Source organism: Amblyraja radiata, chromosome 10, assembly GCF_010909765.2.
Source record: "Amblyraja radiata isolate CabotCenter1 chromosome 10, sAmbRad1.1.pri, whole genome shotgun sequence".
Lineage (NCBI taxonomy): Eukaryota > Metazoa > Chordata > Chondrichthyes > Rajiformes > Rajidae > Amblyraja > Amblyraja radiata.
The window spans coordinates 6,273,222-6,292,913 of NC_045965.1; positions in this window are offsets into that span (position 1 = coordinate 6,273,222).

Sequence of the window (19,692 nt, forward strand, 5' to 3'; positions counted from 1 at the left end):
CAGAAGCTGTTCACTCTACCTCGGTACACGTGACAATGTATAAACTAAACTAAACTAAACCCTCTACACATCAGGCACAATCTACAAACCTGCACGCCTTTGGAATGTGGGAGAAAACCTGCGCACCCGGAGAAAACCCACGCGGTCACAGGGAGAACGTGCAAACTCCACACACATATACAAGGTTTGGATCTAACCCGGATCCCCGGCGCTGTGAGGTAGCAGCTCTACCAGCTGCACCACTGTGCCGCCCATTAACGAGAAATAGGACATACCTTTCCCAGTCTTTATATTTGACCGAAGTGCAGTCACGTGTTGAGATATTCAGCCTACCAACAGGCCAAACAAATAGTGACTACTAATTCACCAGAAATCAGAAACATTGAATAAAAATATAACGGTATATTTTTACCTTAAAGAGATTGTGCTTAGTGCGGCCTACAACATCTGGAAGCCGCGGTCTCCAGTAAGCAGGTGGCCAATTTGGGAGCTCCGGGCTCGACCTGTCCCGACGTCAACGTTCCGACCATTCCGACCAGAGGGCTGGTACATCGGGCCGTCCGTAGCGGCGACTACGGAGCGTCAGGCCCCGACCACGGGTGAACAAGGGAGGAGGGGGAGGAACTGTATTGCCTTCCACCACAGTGGAGAATGGTGTGGTGGATGTCTGTGTTGAATTATGTTGTGTATTGTGTCCCTTCTTTAATTGTAACACTGCATTGTAAATTACATTTCACTGCACCTTATGGTGTATGTGACAAATACATTTGAACTTTGAGCTTTCCTCATGACCAGAAAACCAGTCAGTTCTGCCCATCGAAGCCATGCTAGCTCAGTTTAGCTTAGTTTAATGTGCTTTAGTTTATTATTGTCACAGGTACTGAGGTGAAAAGCATTTGTCTGCAGGCTATCCAGTCAAAAAAAAAGACCATACATGAATGACCATTCATCATGCCATGCACAGTGCACAGATAAGAGATAAAGCGTGCAACATTTAGTGCAAAGGTTTAACATTGAAGTCTGATCAAGTCTGATTAAAGTAGTTCAAAGTTTCCAATGAGGTAGATGGGAGTCAGGACCACATTTGTTTACTTTAATTTAGAGAAACAGCGCGGAAACAGCCTCTTTGGAATATCAGGTCCGCACCTATCAGCGATCCCTGCACACTAACACACTAGGGACAATTTACATCTATACCAAGCTAATTGACCCACAAACCTGTATGTCTTCGGTGTGTGGGAGGAAACCAAAGATCTCAGAGAAAACCCAAGCAGGTCACAGGGAGAACGTACAAACTCCGTACAGACAGCACCAGTAGTCAGGATCGAACCTGGGTCTCTGGCGCTGTAAGGCAGCAACTCTACCGCTGCACCACCGTGCTGCCCTAGCTGATGAGAGGACTGTTCAGTTGCCTGACACCAGCTGGGTAAAAGCCGTCCCTAAATCTGGAGGTGTGCGTTTTCACACTTCTGTACTCTTGCCTGATGGGAGAGGGGAGAAGAGGGAGTGGCCGGGGTGAGACTGGTCCTTGATTATGCTGCTGGCCTTGCCGTGGCAGTGAGAAGTGTAGATGGAGTCAATGGAATGGAGGTTGGTTTGTGTAATGGTCTGGGCTGTGTCCACACCTCTATGCAATTTCTTGCAGTCTTGGGTAAAGTTCACAATCTCATTCCGCAACTAATTTCCCTGTAACCTATTCTCCCCTCCCTCCCGTCAATTCCCCCAGATTCTACCACTTATCCACGTTGCGATATACTGTGGCTGTTTAACCTATAAATCTGCACGCCTTTAGAGTGTGGGAGGAAACCGGAGCACCCGGAGAAAACCCATGTGGTCACATGGAGCACGTGCAAACTACTTGTGAGCATTTCCTCCGAATCCAGTCTTGTTTTTCCCTTCGTCGATTCCCAAGCAATGCTCACAATTCAAAACGCACTCCCTGTGCAAGCAGAACTGGGAATTGTTCAGATCAGCCTTAAATGCTCAAAAACAAATTTCAAAGTTAGAACGGAAAGTGCAAAAGAATAGTGCGACTTAAACCGGAATTAATTTAGACAAGAAGCACAGATCAGAAGGCATAGAAGTAACTGCAGGATAGTGCAGGATGGTTCAAGAACCTGATAGTTGTAAAAAAGTAGCTGTTCCTGAACCTGGTGGTGTGAGACTTCAGGCTTCTGTACCTCCTGCCCGATGGCAGCAGTGAGAAGAGGCCCCAGATGTTTCCACTAGTACGAGAGTCTAGGACCAGAGGGGACAGCCTCAGAATAAAAGGACGCACCTTTAGAATGGAGATGAGGAGGAATTTATTTAGCCAGAGGGCAGTGAAGCTGTGGAATTCATTGCCACAGACGGCTGTGGAGGCCAAGTCATTGGGAATTTTTAAAGCGGAGATTGACAGGTTCTTGATTAGTACGGGCATCAAAGGTTTGGGGAGAAGGCAGAAGAATGGGGTTAGGAGGGAGAGATAGATCAGCAATGATTGATTGGCGGAGTAGAATCGATGGGCCGAATAGCCTAATTCTGCTCCAACATCTTATGGTCTTATAAGGTCATAAATTATAGGAGCAGAATTAGGCCATTCAGCCCATCAAGTTTACTCCATCATTCAGTCATGGCTGATCTATCTCTACCTCCTAACCCCATTCTCCTGCCTTCTCCCCATAACCACTTATCAAGATTATATCTATATCTGCCTTACAAACATCCATTGACTAGGCCTCCACAGCCTTCTGTGGCAAAGAATTCCACAGATTCACCGCCCTCTGACGAAATAAATTCCTCTTCATTTCTTCCCTAAAGGAACGTCCTTTAACTCTGAGGCTTTGACCTCCAGTCCTAGACTCTCCCACCAGTGAAAACATCCTCTCCATATCCACTCAATCCAAGCTTTTCACTATTCGGTATGTTTCTCATTCTTCTAAACTCCAGCGAGTACAGGCCCAGTGTGGTCAAATGCTCATCATGTGTTAACCCACTCATTCCTGGGATCATTCTTGTAAATCTCCTCTGGACCCTCTCCGGAAACAGCACATCCTTCCTCAGATATGGTGCCCAAAATTGCTCACAATATTCCAAATGCGGCCTGACCAGCGCTTTATAGAACCTCAGCATTACATCCGTCTTGAAATAAATGCTGGCATTGCATTTGCCTTCTTTACTACCGATTCGACTTGCTGATTAACTTTTTGGGAATCCTGCACCAACACTCCCAAGTCCCTTTGCACCTCCGATTTCTGGAATCTCTCCACATTTAGAAATAGTCTATGCCTTTATTCCTACTAGAAAAATACATGACTCCACAATTAACAACACTATATTCCATCTGCCACTTCTCTGCCCATTCTCCCAACCTGCCCAAGTCCTTCTGCAGAGTCCCTGCTTTCTCTACACTACCTGCCCTTCCACCTATTTTTGTATCATCCGCAAACTTGGCCACAAAGCCTTCAATCCCCTCGTCCAAATCATTAATATTCAATGTGAAGAGTAGCGGCCCCAGCACCGACCCCTGCAGAACTCCACTAGTCACTGACAGCCAACCTGAAAAGGCCCCCTTTATTGCCACTCTTTGTATTCTGCCATCCAGCCAACGTGCTATCCATGTGTAGGAAGGAACTGCAGATGCTGGTTTAAACTAAAGATAGACACAAAAAACTGGAATACCTCAGCGGGATAGGCAGCATCTCTGGCGAGAAGGAATGGGTGACATTTCAGAAGAAGGGTCTCGACCCGAAACGTCACCAAATTCCTTCTTTCCAGAGATGCTGCCTGTCCCGCTGAGTTACTCCAGCTTTTTGTGTCTATCCATGCTAGTATCTGCCCTTTGATGCCATGGGCTCTCATCTTCCTTAGCAGCCTCAAGTGTGGCACCTTATCAAAGGCTTTCTGAAAATCTAGGGAAACAATCACTGACTCTCCTTTGTTTGTCCTGCTACTTACTTCTTCAAAGAATTCCACCAGATTTGTCAGGCAAGACCTCCCCTTCACAAAGCCATGCTGACTTTGGCCTATTTTATCGTCAACTTCTAAGCACTCCGTAACCTCTTCCTTTATAATGGACTCTAACATCTTACCAACCACTGAAGTCAGACTAACCGGCCTATAGTTCCCACTATTCTGCCTTACTCCCTTCTTGTACAGCGGGGTAATATTGGCACCACTCCTGACTATTGATCTTCGAAATTACTGTCAATATCTCCACAATCCCTAAATAAAGCCACCTCTTTCAGAACCCTAGGGTGCAGTCCATCTGGTCCAGGTGACTTATCCACCTTCAGCCCTTTCCGCTTCCCAAGCCTCTTCACCCTCGTAATAGCCGCTCCACTAACTTCCATCCCCTGACTCTCTTGAATTTCAGGCACGTTGCTGGTGTCTTCCACTGTGAAGACTGATGCAAAAAAGTTATTTAATTCCTCTGCCATTTCTTTATTCCCCATTATCAACTCTCCTGCATCATTCTCCAGAGGCCCAACGTCCACTCTTGCCTCTTTCTTACTCTTTATATAACTGCAGAAACTCTTGCTGTCCTCTTTTATATTATTTACCTTTGTTTACCTTCCTATTTCATCTTTTCTCCCCTTATTGCCTTTTTAGTTACCTTCCGTTGTTCTTTAAAAGTTTACCAATCCTCTGACTTCCCACTAATCTTTGCAATGTTATATGCCTTCTCATTTAGTTTTATACTATCCTTGACTTCCATTGTCAGCCACGGTCGCTTCATTCTCCCCCTGGAATCTTTCTTCCTCTTTGGAATGAGAAGATCCTGCATCTTCTGAATTATTCCCAGAAGTTCTTGCCATTGCTGTTCTGCTGTCATTTCACCTTCTCCCTCTCAACTTTCAGGTTGAATATTATCACAGTGTGGTCGCTACCTCCTAATGGTTCCTTTACCTTGAGTTCCCTTTATCAAATCCGGTTCATTCATAACACTAAATCCAGAATTGCCTTTTCCTTGGTGGGCTCCACTACTAGCTTCTCTAAGAATCCATCTCGGAGGCTCTCCACAAACTCCCTTTCTTGGGGTCCAGTGCCAACCTGATTTTCCCAGTCTACCTGCATGTTGAAATCTCCCATAACCAATGTAGCCTTGCCTTTTTTACTAGCCATTATCTCCTGAATTAACTTGCACCCTATATCCTGCCTACTGTTTGTGACGTCTAAATAACTCCCATTATGGTCCTTTAACCAATACAATTTCTCAGCTCTATCCACAATAACACTACATCCTCTGATCCTATGTCACCCCTCCTTCAGGACTGAATTTCATTCCTTACCAACAGAGCTACCCCATCCCTCTCTGCCCACCTGTCCATTTTTCCGATAAGACGTATAACTTTGCACATTCAGCTCCCAGCTCCGATCCCCTTGCAGCCATGTCTCTGTAATTCCCACAACATCATACCTGCCAATCTCTAACTGCGCTACAAGCTCATCCACTTTATTTCTTATACTACGAGCATTTAAATACAACACCTTACATTCGGTATTCACCTCCCCTCCTCTCACACAGGTCCCGATTTTACCCGACCTTACTCTCTTATGATCTTTTATGGTCTCTCTGATGCTTTCACCTTAAACCCATGCCCTCTAGTATTTGATATTTCCTCTGTGGGGAAAAGGTTCTGACTGTCTACCTTATCTATGTCTCTCATCATTTTATATACTTCTATCAGGTCTCATCACAATCTCCAGCGTTCCAGAGAAAACAATCCAAGTCCGTCCAACCTCTCCCTGTAGGTAGTAAAGTGCAAGATCCACTATGAGGTAGGTTGGAAGATTGGGAGCACACCCTAGGACCATTCTGTTACTTGATAACAGCAGGGAAGAAGCTTTTCCTGAGTCTGGATGCTTCCAAGGTTTTGTATCTGGGGGAGGGGAGAAGAAGGAATAACAGGGCGGCACAGTGGTGCAGCAGTAAAGCTGCTGCCTCACAGCGCCAGAAACCCGGGTTCGATCCTGACTACAGGTGCCGTCTGTACGGAGTTTGTATGTTCTCCCCGTGACCGCGTGGGTTTTCACCGTGATCTCCGGTTTCCTCCCACACTCCTAAGACGTACAGGTTTGTAGGTCAATTGGCTTGGTGAAAAAGTAAAATTGGCCTGAGTGAGTGTAGGATTGTGTTAATGTGTGGGGATCGCTGGTGAGAGGCGGACTCGATGGGCCGAAGGGTGCTGTATCTCTAAACTAACCTAAACTAAACTAAAAAGGAACTGCATACCTGTGGTTCTGACCTACCATCTACCTCATTGGAGACCCTTGGACTATCTTTACTCGGACGTTACTGGACTTTATCTTGCACTAAATGTTATTCCCTTTATCATGTATCTGTACACTGTGGACGGCCTGCTGACTGGTTAGCACGCAACAAAAACCTTTTCACTTACCTCGGTACATGTGACTGTAAACAATAACCTAAACTAAACGAAACTTCTGACACAGTCTGAAGAAGGGTCCCAACCCAAAACATCACCGCTCCATGTTCTCCATGGATGCTGTCTGACCCGCTGAGTTATTCCAGCGTTTTGTCTTTGATGTACTGTAAACCAGCAACTGCGGTTTCTTTCCATTACATAAAGTATTCAAGTTATTTGTGGAAAAGTGAGCTTCAAAACAAACCTTGTTTGATGATGTCAAGTGGTGTTAGTGGAAAATAATGTATCAGTGTCTATTGGCATTATCCACATCGGAAGACTATCACACATCAGACTGTGGGCAGCACGGTGGCGCAGTGGTAGAGTTGATGCCTTACAGCGCTTGCAGCGCCAGAGACCCGGGCTTGATCCTGACTACGGGTGCTGTCTGTACGGAGTTTGCACCTTCTCCCCGTGAGGTTTTCTCCGAGATCTTCAGTTTCCACGCACACTCCAAAGACATACAGGTTTGTAGGTTAATTGGCTTTGGGTTTGTATACTTGGTATAAGTGTAAATTGTCCCTAGTGTGTGTAGGATAGTGTTAGTGTGCAGGGATCACTGGTCGGTGCAGACTCGGTGGGCTGTTTCCGCGCTGTATCTTTAAACTAAACTAGACTGCGCTGGGAGTGACAATGTTCTACCATGCAAGAGTGCATGAGCATAGAGTGAAACTGTTTATTCCATGAAACCTCCCACCTACGACTTATCTGCAGTACTCCTTAGTTGTGTTCACAAGTTTCACTTCCCACAGTCAGAGAATAATTCCCCCAAAGCTCTTCAACTTACAAAACTTATTGGATATTTTCAAACCTCAGTTGGTTGGATATCCACCAGGCTTAGTTTAGTTTAGTTTAGTTTATTGCCACGTGTACCAAGGTACAGTCAAAAGCTCTTGTTGCGTGCTAACCAGTCAGCATAAAGACAATACATGATTACAATCAAGCCATTTACAGTGTATAAATACATGATAAAGGGAATAACGGTTAATGCAAGGTAAAGCCAGCAAAGTCCAATTGAAGATAGTCCAAGGGTCTCCAATGAGGTAGATGGTAGTTCAGTGCCGCTCTCTAGTTGGTGATAGGATGGTTCAGTTGCCTGATAACAGCTGAGAAGAAACCTGATTCTGGAGGTGTGCGTTTTCACACTTATGTACCTCTTGCCTGATGGGAGAGGGGAGAGGAGGGAATGACTGGGGTGAGACTGGTCCTTGATTATGCTGCTGGCCTTGCCGAGGCAGCGTGAAGTGTAGATGGAGTCAGTGGAAGGCAGGTTGGTTTGCGCGATGGTCTGGGCTACGTCCACAACTCTCCGCAATTTCTAGCTGTCTTGCATGGAGTTGTTGCATCAGACTGAAGAAGGGTTTCGGCCCGAAACGTTGCCTATTTCCTTCGCTCCATAGATGCTGCTGCACCCGCTGAGTTTCTCCAGCATTTTTGTATACCTTCGATTTTCCAGCATCTGCAGTTCCTTCTTAAACATGTTCCCAAATTATTCTGTGATGCTTCCTGAGTTTGACTCTTAATTCCAGCTACCTACAGGAATTTGCCAGCACATTGGGAAGTGTTGATGGTGATGCCTTGCCTAGTGTAAAAGTGGACCTCATTCACCACAATAAATTAGAACTCGTGTTGCTTCACAAGTTCACAAGTTCAAAGTTATAGGAGTAGAATTAGGCCATTGGGCCCATCGAGTCTACACCGCCATTCAATCATGGCTGCCACCTATTCCCATTTTCCTACCTTCTCCCCATAACCCTTGACACCCGTACTAATCAACAATTTGTCTATCTCTGCCTTAAAAATATCCACTGATGGCCTCCACAGCCCTCTGTGTCAATGAGTTCCACAGATTAACTACCCTCTGACTAAAGAAGTTCCTCCTCACCTCCTTTCTAAAAGAGCACCCTTTAATTCTGAGGCTGTGACCTCTGATCCTAGACTCTCCCACCAGTGGAAACATCCTCTCCACATCCACTCTATGCATGCGTTTTGTTATTCTGTAATCCCAGGATCAAAAAGAAGTTATCGTTAACTTGGAAATAAATCATCATCTTTGGAACTAAGGATGAAGCTGCAACTTTATTTACGGGAAAGATAAACACAAAGTGCTGGAGTAACTCAGCGGGTCAGGCAACATCTCTGGAGAAAAAGGATGGGTGGCGTTCCGGGTCGGGATCCTTCTTCAGACTGAATGTAGAGGGGGGGGCGGGCGGGGATGGATCTAGAGGTATGAAAAGACCAGAACAAATCAGGGCCGGCAACAGATGACCAAGGAATGGTCCATTGTTGGCTGGGGAAGAGGTGATAATAAAGGAATAGCAGGATGTGAACAGTAGAACTAGTAGGATGGAGGATGGGGGGTTGTATTCAGGGAATGCAAGAGTTACTTGAAGTTAGAGAAATCATCGATCATGCCGCTGAGTTGTAAGCTGCCCAAGCAAAATATGAGGTGCTGTTCCAATTCACCCCATGTCCCCTCAGTTTATACCGCCCCCTGACACTAGGGCAGCTGGGTGACGCCAGAGACCCGGGTGGGTTCGATTCTGACCTTGTGCGCTATCTTTGTGGAGTTTGCACGTTCTCCCTGTGACCTTGTGGGTTTTCTCCAGGTCCTCTGGTTTTCTCCCACAATCTATCATTGGGTGGCGCGGTTGGCTCAGCGGTAGATTTGCTGCCTTACAGAGCTTACAGTGCCAGAGACCCGGGTCCAATCCCGACTACGGATACTGTCTGTACGGAGCTTGTACGTTCTCCCTGTGTGGGCTTTCTCCGAGATCTTCGGTTTCCTCCCACACTCAAAAGAAGTACAGGTTTGGTATGAGTGTACATTTTCCCTAGTGTGTGTGTGTATGTGTGTAGGATGGTGTTAGTGTGCGGGGATCGCTGGTCAGAGCTGATACAATGGGCCAAAGGGCCTGTTTCCACGCTGTATCTCTAAAGTGAAACTAAACTAAAATTCCAAAGGAAGTAGTTAATTAAAATATGGGGCAAATATTTAAAAAATGCGATCAGTACAGGATTAGTGTGAATAATTGAGGTTGGGCTCAAGGGGCCAAAGGGCCTGTTTCTGTAGTTTATCTCTATTATCATTCAACATAGAACAGTACAACACAGGAACGGGCCCACAATGTTTATTCCAAACATTATGCCAAGTTAAACTGATCTCATCAGCCAGTACATGATCCATGTCCCTCTGTGTAAGAAAGAACTGCAGATGCTGGGTTAAATCGAAGATAGACACAAAATGCTGGAGTAACACAGCGGGTGAGGCAACGAAGGAATGGGCGACGTTTCAGGTCGAGACCCTTCCTCAGACCTTTCCATATCCCTCTAATCCCCACACTTCGTTTTGCCTATTTAACAGCCTTTCAGTGCTTTCCAGACACCCATCACCCTGTGTGAACTGCTCCGCACATCTCCTTTAAGCTTTGCCTCTCTCATGTTAAAGCTACGCCCCAAAGTCTTCGATATTTCCACCCTGCGAAAAAGGTTCTGACAGTCGACCCAAATAGATGAGGTGTGGCGGAGGAGCTCTTTGCTGTGGTGTTGTTATAGATGTGGCCAAATAGATTATGACAGGCAGCATTATGAGAAAATGAAAGTGATGGTGAAGAGATTTATCGTAATTAATGAACCATGTAGATGAAAAATTGGAACAGTCCAACTCCCCTCCAACTCTCTACCCATAACACAAATCCACCTGGTCCACCTGGGGGGAAAACGCAATGCAAGGATGAATCCAGGTGGTGAACCCTCAGGAAGGCAATGGGAACCGAGGGGAATGTGCCAGTGGGGAAGATGGAGAGGCTGGGGAAGGCTGGGAAGAATCGGAGATATGGAACGTGATACAGCCAGGGACACAGATAGGTCATAGGGCGCCACGGTGGCGCAGAGGTAGAGTTGCTGCCTCGCACCCCGGTTCGATCTTGGCCACAGGTGCTGTCTCCATGGAGTTTGTACGTTCTCCCCGTGACCACATGGGTTTCCTCCGGGTGCTCCGGTTTCCTCCCACACTCCAAAGAAGTACGGGTTTGCAGGTTGATTGGCTTTGGTAAAAATTGTAAATTGTCCCTAGCATGTAGGATGATGCTAGTGTTCGGGGTGATCACTGATCAGCGTGGACTCAGTGGGCTGAAGGGCCCATTTCCGCACTGTATCTCTAAAGTCCTAAGAGAACAGTGAAAACAACCACGAGGAGAATGAATAGTTGGTGACATGGATAGTGAAGGTTTAGAGGCATTTGTGCCAATTGTGGACAAATGGGACTAGCATAGATAGGGCAACTTGGTCGGCATGGATGAGTTGGGCTGAAGGGCCTGCCCGTCCTGTTTGATTTGATGACTGCATTGGGAAATACTAAATCTTTCCCTCCTCACATTAAACCTATGTCCTCTAGTTCTCGAAAAGCTGATATATTAACTTGATTTGTGGAGGAAGGAACTGCAGGTGCTGGTTTAAACCGAAGATAGACACAAAAAGCTGGAGTAACTCAGCGGGTCAGACGGCATCTCTGGAGAAAAGGAATGGGTGATGTTTCAGGTCGAGACCCTTCTTCAAACTGAGGGTCAGGGGAGAGGGAATCGAGAAATATAGACGGTGATGTAGAGAGATAAAGAACATATGAATGAAAGATGTGCAAAAAAGTCACAATGATAAAGGAACCAGGCCATTGTTCACCGTGTGCCAGGTGACAATGTATGCAATGAGACTCAACAAGACGACTTTGAAGCGCTTGAGATTGATAATTGAGATCATAGTTTCAAACTGCATTGTGTAGTGTTTCCATTGTTAAGTGTTTTGGATCCAGACTTACACAGATTTGCCAGTGGGTCTGTTTTGCAGTTATTTCCACCACAACCAGTCCCACCTCCTTGTAGCCACCTACACACCATGTCCTTGTCAGCAAAATAATTCTCAGGCACGGAACAAAGCCTTGAATGATCTGCCATTCACAAAATAATAAATTATCATTGATCAAGCATTCTCATGAGGATAAATGAGGCAGCACGGTGGCGCAGTGGTAGAACGCGTACAGCGCTGGAGGCCCAGGTTCAATCCCGACTATGGGTGCTGTCTGTACGGAGTTTGTACGTTCTCCCTGTGACCTGCGTGGGTTTTCTCCGAGGTCTTCGGTTTCATCCCACATTCCAAAGACTTGGATGTTTGTAGGTTAATTGACTTGGTGTATGTGTCAATTGTCCCTAGTGTGTGTAGGGTAGTGTTAGTGTGCGGGGATCGCTGGTCATAGAGTCATAGTCATAGAGTGATACAGTGTGGAAACAGGCCATTTGGCCCAACTTGCCCTCACCGGCCAACAATGTCCCAGCTACACTAGTCCCACCTGCCTGCATTTGATCCATATCCCTCCAAACCTGTCCTGTCCATGTACCTGTCTAACTGTTTCTTAAATGATGGGATAATCCCAGCCTCAACTACCTCCTCTAGCAGCTTGTTCCATACACCCACCACCCTTTGTGTGAAAAAGTTACCCCTCAGATTCTTATTAAATCTTTTCCTCTTCACCTTGAACATATGTCCTCTGGTCCTCGATTCCCCCACTCTGGGCAAGAGAATCTGTGCATCTACCCGATCTATTCCTCTCATGATTTTGTACACCTCTATATAGCAATGTTACAAAATCTTGAGATTTAAAAAATCAAGTCTGCAATTTGTCCCATCAGATAAAGCGTAAAAAGAAGTTTAATTTGACACCTAATTCACTTTCATATCTTCAGTATTAAAAAAGTTATGACCATTTTCATACTCGGAAATTTGCATCTTGTTCCCTATTGATTTTCCATTGACTTAACACAAAAGTTGTGATCAAGGACAGTCAAATGGCCATAACTTTATTAAAAATTAAGAGAACTGAAAGAAATTTTCAGTTATTTTAGATTGAAGCATTCTTAAACAAATATGAAGCAATCTTACTTGGATGACCTGAAATTAAAGCATATAGAAACATAGAAATTAGGTGCAGGAGTAGGCCATTCGGCCCTTCGAGCCTGCACCGCCATTCAATATGATCATGGCTGATCATTGGTCTAATCTAATAATTAGTTAGTTACCCAATTGTAGCTAATTCCAAAATTCAATTACTAGATCTAAACATCTATCCATTTCTTAAGAAAAGATTAACATTTTTAAATAGCCTAAGTATCCAAAGAACATTCACACAAGAATTCACAATAAAACATGATTTTAAAATCTCATTGACATTAATTTATAGGCCAAATGGAAGGAATTTAGTGTTCACTTGCAGTAAATTAATGGCCATTTAAATCAGCTTGCGAGTGGGTTTGAAGCCCATATGCGGCATGAAAGATACTGCGGGTTTGAATGGGCCCCCAAGTCACGTACTCGCAACTTAAAATTTTGAATAAAGGGATCTTAAAAAGCACTTTTTAATGTAAAAATAAACAACCTACCTTGCCTTGTCCCCTACATAAGATCTGTCAGCGATTGTCAGCGTTCGCGGCTTTAGAGGATGATTTTTAATCTAACAATTAAATAACCCAATTTAGTTTAAAAATAGCTGCAGCGAATGACTGTCACAGCGATTTTTCATCAGCAACTAAGCAGGCTGAACAACCTCGATTTCTGTAGCCTAGAGAAAATCGCGTTTTAAACCCGCCCACCTCTCAAAGGCGCCAAAGTCGCGCACATGGGCAGTGACAGAACTGCAGCGCCACTGAAGGTAAGTTTTGCAACATACCTACTCTATAAGATCTCTCCTCATCCTCCTGCGGTCCATGGAATAGAGACCCAGCCTACTCAACTTCTCCCTATAGCCCACACCCTCTAATCCTGGAAACATCCTCGTAAATCTTTTCTGAACCATTTCAAGCTTGACAATATCTTTCCTATAACATGGTGCCCAGAACTGAACACAATATTCTAAATGCGGCCTCACCAACGTCTTATACAACTGCAACATGACCTCCCAACTTCTATACAGATATCGATGTAGAGAAATTGGATCCAAATTCTGATTCCTTCCCCAAAGCCCATTTTGGAGAGCATGTCCCTCATGTACGTGTGTGATATCCTGTCAAAGGCCTTCTCCTGGTCCAAGCTGACTAGGCAGGCAACAACCTGTCTGTCCTGCACATAGGCAATGGTATCTCTCAGCAGTGCCAGGCTGTCTGAGATTTTCCTGCCAGGTACAGCACAGGTTTGGTCCGGGTGAACCAGAGCTGACTTGACCCGGTTGGTGATGGCCTTAGACAGGATCTTATAATCAACATTCCACAATGTGATTGGTCTTCAATTCCTTATATCCTTCATCTCCCCCTTCTGCTTGTAGATTAGGGTGATGCTGCCCTTCCTCATGGAGTCGTTGTACACTTCCAGCAGGTCCGGGCCAATTCAGTCCCACAGAGCCGAATACAACTCGGCCGGTAAACCATCGCTTCCGGCAGTTTTACTCGAGTCAAAGGAACGGATGGAGCCAGTCAGCTCCTCTAGGGTCAGTGGTTGGTCCAGAGTCTCCCGCTTGCTGTCCTCCAAGACCTCCGTGATAGAGGACAGGAAGTTCTGGGAGGCGGTGTTGTCTGTGGCCTTTCTGTCATACAATTCCGTATTAAATGATTTGCAGATCTTCAGCATATCCGCCTGCGAGGATGCTACCGAGCCATCCTCCTCCCTAAGGCTGTTGATCACAGAGCTCCCCCTGTGAACCTTATGGAAGATGGAGGATTCAGAGGTAAAGAGCCGAGCTTGCCGGCCCTTCAACTCTAAGTTTCTCCCTCACATGCACTCGTCTCGACTGCAGAAGGAGCAGTTGCTGCAAATCTCTCTGTTGTTGACACAATTCCCTCTGACTCTGTCTTGCTCTCTGAACCCCTTTAAATATGAAGAACCTCTTAATGTTCTCCTTGGTTACTTCCCACCAGAGTGTTGGGGAGTGAAAGAGGGGCTTCACCGTTCTCCAACCTGCGTAGTCCCTCTTTAGCTCCTCAATGTTCTCTGGGGTCAACAACTTCTCTACATCGGTGAGACCAAGCGTAGGCTCGGCGATCGCTTCGCCCAACACCTCTGCACAGTTCGCAATAACCAACCTGATCTCCCTGTGGCTCAGCACTTCAACGCCCCCTCCCATTCCGAATCCGACCTTTCTGTCCTGGGCCTCCTCCATGGCCAGAGTGAGTCCCACCCTACAGTAAATTGGAGAAGCAGCACCTCATATTTCACTTGGGTAGTTTACACCCCAGCGGTACGAACATTGACTTCCCATAGCCCACTGTCTCCGCATCTTCCTTTCTTCTTCCCCCCACCCCCCCCCCCCCCACCCCCACATCAGTGCGAAAAATGGTCTTGACCCGAAACGTCGCCTATTCCTTCGCTCCATAGATGCTGCTTCACCCACTGAGTTTCTCCAGCATTTTTGTCTAACGACTGACATGTAGTTATAAATGAATATCAAGAAGGAGGCTGTATGTGGGGAGAGCCATTGACAACGTACGATACGGTGGCGCAGCGGGTAGAGCTGCTGCCTCACAGCACCGGAGATCCAGGTTCGATCCTGACATCGACTTCTGTCTGTGTGGAGTTTGCACGTTCTCCCAGTGACCGCGAGGGTTTCCTCCGGGTGCTCCGGTTTCCTGCCACATCCCAAAGACGTGCGGGATTGTAGGTTAATTGGCTCCTCTGTAAATTGCCCCCTGCTGTATAAGGAGTAGATGCAAATGTGGAATAACAGAGAACTGTTTAGAACAGAGACGAGGAAACACTTTTTCTCGCAGAGAGTGGTGAGTGTGGAATTCTCTGCCTCAGAGAGCGGTGGAGGCGGGTTCTCTGGATACTTTCAAGAGAGAACTAGATAGGGCTCTTAAAGATAGCGGAGTCAGGGGATATGGGGAGAAGGCAGGAACGGGGTATTGATTGGGGATGATCAGCCATGATCACATTGAATGACGGCGCTAGCTCGAAGGGCTGAATGGCCTACTCCTACACCTATTGTCTATTGTCTAACTAACGTGAATGGGCTATCAGTGGTTGGACTGGGCTTGGTGGGCTAAAAGGCCTGTTTCCATGGAAACGAAACTAAAAAGAGATCAATGGGCACAATGTGGACGGTAAGTTTCTTAGAATTTTCTGCCCTGCCCTGCCACCGTCACTTATGTTTTAGTCTCATGCATCTCAACTCCAAATGTTCTCGGATAAAGGGTGAATTATAAAGGGCAGTGGTTTCTGAGGTGTAAATGGAGGAAATATCGTCGGCTATTTGACCTCAAGAGAAAGAAATGATTGCACTGTAATGTTAAAGGCTGAATGACTAGTTTCCAGCCAACAACACACAGCTTTTATGCATTCATCCTGTTGGAGTTTAAATGTCAGGTGAATGAAATGCCTTTCAGTGCATTTGCTCTCGCCTCCTTCATTTAAGATAATTTTACAAGATTATCATGCAATATTCAATTTTAATTTGAGCTAGTGAGATATTGCACTGAGATATTAAATATAAGGGGAAAGTGTACAGCTCCTGGCATTACCCTGAACAGCACTGATGTACAGATAGATCTTGCGGTCCAAGTTCACAGCTCCGTGAAAGTGGCAACACAAGTAGACAGAGAGATAATGAGGGTGTATGGTCAGTGCAACGAGTATAATGGGCCTGTCCCACGTAGGCGATTTTTCAGGCGACTGCCGGCGACTTCCTTCACCAGCCCGTTATGCAGGCGGGGGACAGGGCAAGCGGGGGAGCGCTGTCTGAGTGAAATTCACACGGTGCAAAGCCAATGTGACACAGACACGCACCGCGATGAACAGGAAGATTGGGCCGCGAGTATTCGGGAACTTCCCTCGAGCATGAAGAAGAGTTCCAGCTACCTCATAGGACCTCCTTGGACCACGTGTCGACCATGCTGTGAGTTTGAAGGTCGAAGACACTCTTCTAAGCCCCTTAAGTCCTTTAAAAGAGGGGGGGAGAAGGGGGGAGAAAGAGTGGAGACAACATTTAAGAAGCCAGAGATACACGGCTGTGAAGCTCGGTGGACATTTAACATTACCGGTCGGATATCCTTGGTTCTGAAAACTGCTGCTTATGTTTTTTTTCCCAATGAGCCAATGAAATTCACCGGTCAGCATCGGCTACAACCTACGACATCCTTCGAACTCCTGGCAACCCGACATGTTGAAAAATTTGCGGCGACCATAATGAGACCATGGCTAGTTCCCAGAATGCGGGAACTCCTCACGACCATGAAGGCGACTCCCCAGCAACAACCCGCTAACATGTGGTGACTGCATAGTCTCCTGCAGTCGCCTAAAAAGTCGCCTCAGTGGGGCAGGCCCATTATACTCGTTGCGTAAGAGTCAGGAAGTCATGTTGCAGCATTAGAGGACTTTGGTCAGGTTGCAGTTGGAGTTGCGTGCAGTTCTGGTCACCCCACTACAGGAAGGATGTGGAGGCTTTGCAGAGGATGCAGATAATGTTTAGTGGAATACTACCTGGTAATTGCCTGCACGTGACACATGTATAATGAATCATGTGCAGGCAGACGAGATTAGTTTAGGAAGGAACTGCACGTGCTGGTTCAAACCGAAGGTAGACACAAAATGCTGGAGTAACTCAGCGGAACAGGCAGCATCTCTGGAGAGAAGGAATGGGTGACGTTTTGGGTCTGAAGAAGGATCTCTACCCGAAACATCACCCATTCCTTCTCTCCAGAGATTCTGCCTGTCCCGCTGAGTTACTCCAGCATTTTGTGTCTATCTTCAGACTGAAGAAGGGTCTGAAGAAGGGTTCCGACCTGAAACATCACCTATCCTCGTTCTCCAGAGATGTTGCCTGACCCGTTGAGTTACTCAGCGTCTGAGGCAGCATCTATGGAGCAAAGGAATAGGTGACATTTCGGGTCGAGACCCTTCTTCAGACCCAAAACGTCACCTATTCCTTCGCTCCATAGATGCTGCCTCACTCGCCGAGGCACTCTCCAGCATTTTTGTCTTCCTTCGATTTTTCCAGCATCTGCAGTTCTTTCTTAAACGTTGCGTTAATCCAGCACTTTGTGTCTATTTTTGATATAAAACAGCATCTGCAATTTATTTTCATTACATACAGACTTAACAGTGAACTTTCAGAAAACAACACACCGCTTTCATGCAATTTTCTTATGGGTGGTGCCATGAGGGTTTAAAGATAAGTTAATGAAAAGACCTGCAGTGTATTTTACTTTGCATCCTATGATTAAGATAATTTTAGAAAATGGTTCAATTGTTCCTTATTATCACATGTACCAAGGCACAGAAAGATATGTTTTTTGCATGCAGATCAATAACATTTTTGCCATAAGTACAATCCATACAATTAAGTACATAGTGCATAGAAACAGCCCACTGAGTCCGTATGCAAGAGTCACCAGGTTTGGTGCCATTTCTACTTTCCCCGCTTCAGCTGGCCAGAAAGCCCCATTGCAGCCGTCACCTCTGCCGGATTGTCCAGCGAACCGAAGATAGACACAAAGTGCTGGAGTAACTCAGCGGGTCAGGCAGCATCTCTGGAGAGAAGGAATCGGTGACATTTCGGGTCGAGGCCCTTTTTCAGACTTAGTCAGGGGCCCACACTTCGCCCGGCCACCTTCAGTCCTTGTTCCCCGGGGGCACTGTCCGCAGCCGACCTTGACCACGTGGAAGGTAAGACCCCTGTCTCCTGGCTCTTCCTCCCGTCCCTTGTCCGGCGTCCACCGCCGTCGCCGACTCTCTCCGCCTCCTCTCCGGTGTTCAGGGGGGAGCAGGGGCCGGGCTCCACGGCGGGCAAGACAGGTCTGCTATCACCGTGTGGCCACATCCCTTGGCCTAGCAGAAGATTCAATCAATTGGAACATCACCTCCTGGCTGTTATATTAAATGTCCCATGCAGTAAATAATCATATTTTCCCTTACTTGCAAGAACTGCACACTTTAGTTCATAAGTCCTAGGAACAGACAGGCCATTCGGCCCATCAAGTCTACTCTGCCATTCAATCAAGGCAGATCTATCTTTCCCCCTCAATCCCAATCTCCTGCCTTCTCCCCATAACCCCTGACACCCATACTAATCAAGAACATGTCAAACTCCGCCATAAAAATATCCAATCACTTAAGGGCCTGTCCCACTTGGCAATTTTTTCAGCGACTGCCGGCATCATATCAGTGTCACCAAACGATTTTGAACATTTCAAAATCCAACGGCGACAAAAAAAATGTTGCGACACTTGAAAAAACACCACGCGTCAATACATCATCACACCGCATCACGCCGCGTCACGCCGCATCACACCGCATCACACCGCATCACACCGCATCACACCGCATCACGCCGCATCACACCGCATCACGCCGCATCACACCGCATCACACCGCATCACACCGCATCACGCCGCGTCACACTGCATCACGCCGCGTCACACCGCATCACGCCGCATCACACCGCATCACGCCGCGTCACACAGCATCACGCCGCATCACGCCGCGTCACACAGCATCACACCGCATCACGCCGCATCACACAGCATCACGCCGCGTCACGCCGCTTCACGCCGCTTCACGCCGCGTCACGCCGCGTCACGCCGCGTCACGCCGCGTCACGCCGCTTCACGCCGCTTCACGCCGCGTCACGCCGCTTCACGCCGCGTCACGCCGCTTCACGCCGCGTCACGCCGCGTCACGCCGCGTCACGCCGCTTAACGCCGCGTCACGCCGCTTCACGCCGCGTCACTACGCTTCACGCCGCGTCACACCGCTTCACGCCGCGTCACACCGCTTCACGCCGCGTCACACCGCTTCACGCCGCGTCACGCCGCGTCACACCGCATCACGCCGCGTCACACCGCTTCACGCCGCGTCACACCGCTTCACGCCGCGTCACACCGCGTCACACCGCTTCACGCCGCGTCACGCCGCATCACGCCGCTTCACACTGCATCACGGCGCGAATTATTCGGTGACCTGATACGTCAGTCAATGATGCTGGCAGTCGCCGATAAAATCGCCAGTGGGACAGGGCCTTTAGCCTTCACGGCCATCTGTGGCAATGAATTCCACAGATTCACCAACCTCTGACCAAAGAAATTCCTCCTCATCCTCCTCTGGTCCTAGACTCTCCCACTAGTGGAAACATTCTCTCCACATCCACTCTAACCAAGCCTTTCACTTTTCACAAGTTTCAATGAGGTCTCCCTTCATCCTTCTAAACTCCCGCGAGTACAGGCCCAGTGCCGCCAAACGCTCATTAAATGTAAACCCAATCATTCCTGGGATCATTCTTGTAAACCCCCTCTAGCCTCTCCAATGTCAGCACAAC